The 5731-nt window shown below is 51.7% G+C and overlaps 1 long non-coding RNA gene across 1 annotated transcript in view; it reads right to left on the bottom strand.

Annotated features, from left to right (window-relative positions):
• Nucleotides 1-887: 887 nt before the first annotated feature.
• Nucleotides 888-5731, bottom strand: part of LOC109295362 — a 16581-nt gene continuing 11737 nt past the window's right edge. Inside the window, exon 3 of the long non-coding RNA XR_002096731.1 lies at nt 888-1199. This is a non-coding gene — a long non-coding RNA (uncharacterized LOC109295362). The remainder of the gene's footprint in view (nt 1200-5731) is intronic.

Below are 5731 nucleotides of genomic sequence, written 5' to 3'. Positions count from 1 at the left end.
ATCCAAAATGGTGCTTCAAGGGTAGAGGAAGCACCAAATGACCCAGAAAACTGAAGTAAAATTCCTGAGGCGGCATCCTTAAGTTTGGAGGGGCTCTGAGCACCCGTGGCTTCAGCTGAGGTCGATGCACTCAGCCAGGGTTTCTGGAAATCCAAGTCGGTACATGCATGGCAGCGGCAGGAGCAGAACTCAGGAGTCCTGGGTGCTTATTTGACTGGGTCTGGCATTTAAGTGGCCCCTGATTTTGGGTGCCTTGCTATTGAGGTCCTTAGGCAGCTTCCTCAACATAGTGTCTGAGCATCTGCAAATCTGTACACTAGCCTTCACAGCACCCATTTGGGGTAGGGGAATGCTATAATTCCCATTTTACAGAGTAGGGAACTGAGGTGCAGAGATTCAGCATCTTCCCCAAAGTCACAGGGAAGGCTGTGCCAGAGTCAGCAACCACAGCCAGAACGCTTCAGGCCCAGTCTGCCTTAGCCACTAAACCCCTTCATCTCCCCACTTCCGAGACTGGAGGCTGAATTTAACTCCTGGTTGCTGACTTGGATCAGCCAGAAACCTCCCCCTTGTTTCTTCTCCCCCTTGAGCCAGCAAACTCCTTACCTGAATGAAGAACTTGGTAATCGGATGCCTCGCCTGCAGCAGGTTCAGAAGCGCGCACCGGAGAGCTGCAATTGTGCCTAGTCCAGTCTCAGAAAGGATGTTTCAACCTCCTGCAGGGCTGGGCAGAGAGAAGGGCTATTTCCTGTTCCTCATATGCGGTTTTCAGATTCCAGCCTGTGGTCCTGGACAGAAGAAACTTCCAACAACTAGCGGGCAGGATGACCTACAGCGTCTGAGCCCCTGGACCAAAGAGACTCCAGCAAGCCGCAGCCCCCAGCATTGAGCCTCAGCCAGTCAATCAAAGCATCTGCCTGAACGCGGTAAAGACCCACGTCTGTCCTTATTACAATCACAGCCTTACACCTCATCACCGCTCTTGCCGTAATGCTGTGATATTTCACACGCGATTTCACCAGCTGCTTCTCAAGGCACTTGGGAGTCAACACTCCTGCTCTGCTTTGGATATTTGCTAGTGAGCCACTTTCTCCTCCCTTGATTCTCCTCCCTGCTATCCTGAAGCTGCTGTGACCCCACTCAGAGTTTGGATTCCGTATCCGTGGCTTTCGGTGTTGCTGGAAGCATCCAGCTGACCCCTGCATTATGCATTTGCAAGAGGAAGAAAGGGAACTGAACATGCAAAGTAACTATGGAAAAGTGAAGGGCTGTGCAGCAGGTCTGTGGGATGCTTAAATTAATACGCTCGGCTTTAAATGAAAGCGAACTGATGGGTGGCATCACCCCGGCTCCTGGCATGTATCCAGAACCCAGTCCAGTCACTTCCTCCCTGCCGCTTTCCTCCTTCACTGACCCATCTAAGAGGCTGTGACCCATATTCTACCTCTTTTCCTGCCTGGCCTCCACAAGTGTTTAATGTGATCCAGTTACTTGCACCCATGCCAACGTGCCTACCACCACAGGCTGGTAGAAGCCGCCAGGTTACCCGCGAAGCCTTTGTTACAGGTGCCGAGGCAGGGGATGGAAAGTGCCCGGCTCAGCTTGCCAATCCCCAGGAGAACCAGAAAGCTGAAAGGAGGCAAAATGATCTTCTTGCTTGTAACCTGAGCACATTTGATATGGAAATTGCCGAGGGAGGACGAATGTGGAGTCTCACCTCAAGCCAGCTTCACAGTGTCATCTTGCAGACAGTGACAGCCTGATTTAAATAACTAAAATAACAGCTTCATTCATGAGGCCACGCACTCTGGAGGCCTTCACCAAGCTCTGCAGATAACGAAAACAGCTGGCACTCACAAAGAAGCTGCTGCCAGTGTGGTGCCGCGCCTCCCCCGCCCAACTTTTCGGTACCTGGAGGCTCTTTTGGGAATCCCATACAATAGAATTCTTTGCACTTCTCTTGCACACCCCTCCAAGGGGCTGAAAGTGTCTCTCAGAAGAGGTCTGTGTGATTATCCCCATTTTGCAGACTGGGAAACTGAGGCACAGACCTTCCCTAAGGTGGCCTAGTGGGTAGGGGCAGACCTGGGACTAGAAATCCCACCCCAGAGCTCTCCGTGCCAAGCCAGCTGCTTCCTTAAACAAGCGCATTGAGCCTCACAACCCCTACAATAAGGTTACACGCCAGAACAGGAATATTTCACCTCCCAAAACTTTAGTGCTAAGCAACAGCCACACAAAGCTGTCAGGGTAGAATAATGAAGGGACAAACGAACTGCCCCTCTATCCCCAAAATGTCCATCTATCCAGGGCCTTGAGCCTAGGGAAGTGCTGGAGAGAGTCGTACTCTGCAGGGAACAGACAAAAAACTGCGCGTTGGTTGAGTGTTGGCATGAGACCCCTCCAAACATGTATGGCTTTTCTGCTTGAGCTAAAAAGAGGGAGCTCCCCTTGGCATCTGTCTGGCCCCAGTCTGGGCACTCACTAAACTGTATTACCAGACTTCTGTATTACTCATCTTCATCCATGGTTCTCGTCTTGGCTCAAGGAAGGATGGCCATTAGGGGCACCCAAACCTTGCCTTCAGCTGGATGTAAACCTCCAAGGACCCAAACCAGGGCACTACCTATTTGTCTTCGTCACCATCAAGGCTAAAGCCCTTGTTCTGCCAACTTCCCCCCACCCTCCCCATGCATTTGGTGCAAAACTTTACATTGCAGTAGATTAATGACCTTAGCAAAATGTAATTACACAACAGGGCTCTGCTCTTAATAACTGCGTATTTTACTTGTCAATGTGCCTTAATTGAAAATGAGTAGGCGATACAAGTTGCAGTGGAGTTGGCTGGCAAGCCTTTAACGCTGTATTAATTGTAGTAATTAGCAGTCACTTTATGTTGGAGTCATCTATAAATAGGGGGTCCATTAGTTTAGCAGAAGAGCGTGATTTAAAATGCAAATAAAATCCCAATTATGCACATAAATCATTCTTCCCCCCTCCCCACCCCAACACCTGAAATTTACAGTCAGAGGAGGCCTGCAGTGATCCCGGGGGGGGGCTGCAGTTTGGAAAGGAAGTGAGTTGGGTCCTGGGTCATCCAGTCACCATCTGAGATCGCCACCATGCCCAGAGGAGGCCGTGAACCACAGGGTGGCTCGCCCCTAAGCTGCCTCTCATTGATGCTCCTGTCTCCTGTCATTAGCCTTCTTTCATCTATCTTCTGGTCAACTCCTGTCTCACTTTTCACACCCACGCCATTGCAGCATCCTTTCTGGGCCCACAGGCTTCTGAATGATAGGCGGGCAGGTACCCCATGGCAGCCACTCAAGGCGATAGCCCCAGGGATCACAACCCCTTAGGTGGCCCGTGGGCCAAGTCTGGCTTGCAAAGAGCTTGGATCCAGCCCACAAAGGTATGATGGGTGGGGAGAAGAGAAGGCGCTGATTTAAAGCAGCCACTTAAAGCTTCCTGCTCAGTGTACCCACCACCAAATTTGCTGTCCCTTGTTCGTGTTCACCGTGGCTTTCAGTGGCACGTGGGGAGGCGAAGGGGGCACAGAGCAGGGAGGGGCTCAGAGCAGCAGGAGACTGATGGCACAGGCTGGAAACCCGCGATGGTGGCTGCGGCACAAGTGCTCGGCCCGACACTCTTAAAAGATTGCTTACCCCTACTCCAAGCCATGCTAGACAACAGAAACCCCATCACCCACCACAAGTAGCTTCCTGCTTCTTCCTCTCCTGAAGATGCTGGTAGTTAAAAGTGCAGGGGGGGCAGCATTTCAGAGCCTGCTGGACCTGAAAGGGAGATGGCATTGCTGCTTCTTGTGGTAGCTTCTGTCCCATCTTAAAACCCCAGCTTTGGGAGTCATGGGACTACGTGAGGATCACAACTCCTTTTATCTTCAGTGCTGGGAGGGTAGGAGCAACCCCAGCTTGCACGGATCACTGTGGGGAGGAGGCAGTTCTGAAGGGAACCAGGGTTTCACGAGGCACCAGGGGCAGCTGGAGATTGCTGCACCAGACAGGGCCTGGCAAGGGGCAAGCTTCTACCTAATGCTGCAAGGGGAGGAATGTGAATGAGCCCATGGTCCTCACAAGCGAGCAACAGAGAGAAGCACAGGGCTCCATGCATTATTACATAGGAAGCCGGCAGTGTGTCCTGGGAGACATTCATCATTGCAAAGCCAAACAATCTTGATATTTGCAGCCGCTCTACAAGACACAACAGGTAAGTTAATCTTGCCCTGGCAGCTGTTTGCTTTTGCCGGCTCACTGGACTCCCCTGAGCCAAGAACAGCTTTCTCTAGCCTCAGGGATGCTGCTGATGTCTCAGAGCAAGAGGCCTGGGCTCAAGGGATGCACATATTCTGATCCCATGCGGTAGCGTGACAGCCTCTGGTGCACACATACCCCAAAGTGGAGACTCAGGGTTGGGTTGGGAGGCGCATTCAGTCAGCGTTAAGGTATATTGGCTGAACTGCAGGAATAGCCAGCATGGAGCTGGGATAGGAAAGGGCACTGCCGGTCAAGGCAAACTGTGCAGGATAAGCGTGGCTCAGAACTAGAACGAGAGTAGGCTGCAGGCCTAGGGGAAGGGCCCTGGTGCAGCTAATGTCCGGGCTGTACCAGGTCAGAGCACCACCCAGGGCTGGCGCAGGCATCCACAGTGGAGAAGCATTGTGGAGACCTGTATCTGGACGCCAATTGCTCAGACATTCATGAGCAAGCTGACTAGGCATAGTCATGCTGAAGCTCAAGATGGAAGAGAAGGGACCATTACAGGTCACGCTTGAGATGCACTGGCAGTGCTGCAGACAGAGACCCAGCGGCAAAATACCAAGGGCTGCAAGAAGGCTGGGCTGCACGGTGCTGGCAAGGCCTTCCCCGATTGGAACGGCAGTGATGGGAGCTGGAGATGGAGCCGGCCTGCCGTGTGCTGGCAAAGGGTCGGGGAATGAGAGGCCGTCACAGCGCACTCTGTCTTGCGGAGCTGCGTGTGTCTGAAGAGGTTAGTAGTGGCAGGTCCTGACTGAGGGACGTTGCAGAGCTGTGCACTGCTGCTTCATGGCTCCCGAGGGGAAAGTCATCCCTCTGCTTCTTCCTGGAACAAATGCTTCAAAGAGGCAAATGGATCCTTCTCTCCCTGGCTCTCAAGCCACGGGATCCAATACCCAGCTCTCAACAGCTGCCCCCTGGACAAGCTCCTCACAACACAGGGACCACATGGGAGTAATATTGTTATAGCACTGCTAATCCATAAATCTCAAAGAGCTCAAGGAAGGAAGACAACAGCATTACCCCATTTCACAGACAGGGAGACTGTGGCACAGAGAAAGTGACTCACCCCAGGCCCCTCAGGGGGCCAGTGGCAGAGCTTAGGTAGGACTTGTGTCTCCTGACTTCTGGTCCATCCCTCCTCCATCAGGCCAGGACACGGTGTGCACATCTGCTGATACAGACTGCCAACATCACCAGGCAGGAAACCCTTGGGTAATCCCACATTAGACATCCCCAGCACTCCCTGTGATAACAGCTCTTTAATAACATGCTGTGCTTATTTGATTAAAAAAAAAAAAAAAAACCTTATTACTTTATTAGCACAGAATTGTATTAAATTACAGATTGTACTACCAGGGGCAAAATAACCCACTGGTATAGTAAACCCTGCAGAAGGTTTTGCCAATTTGACAGTCCTGGTTATGATGAAAGAAGTTATTATATATATATATATA

Source organism: Gavialis gangeticus, unplaced genomic scaffold, assembly GCF_001723915.1.
Source record: "Gavialis gangeticus isolate Ggan-Ray unplaced genomic scaffold, GavGan_comp1, whole genome shotgun sequence".
NCBI lineage: Eukaryota > Metazoa > Chordata > Crocodylia > Gavialidae > Gavialis > Gavialis gangeticus.
This window is presented reverse-complemented; position numbering and strand designations above follow the sequence as displayed.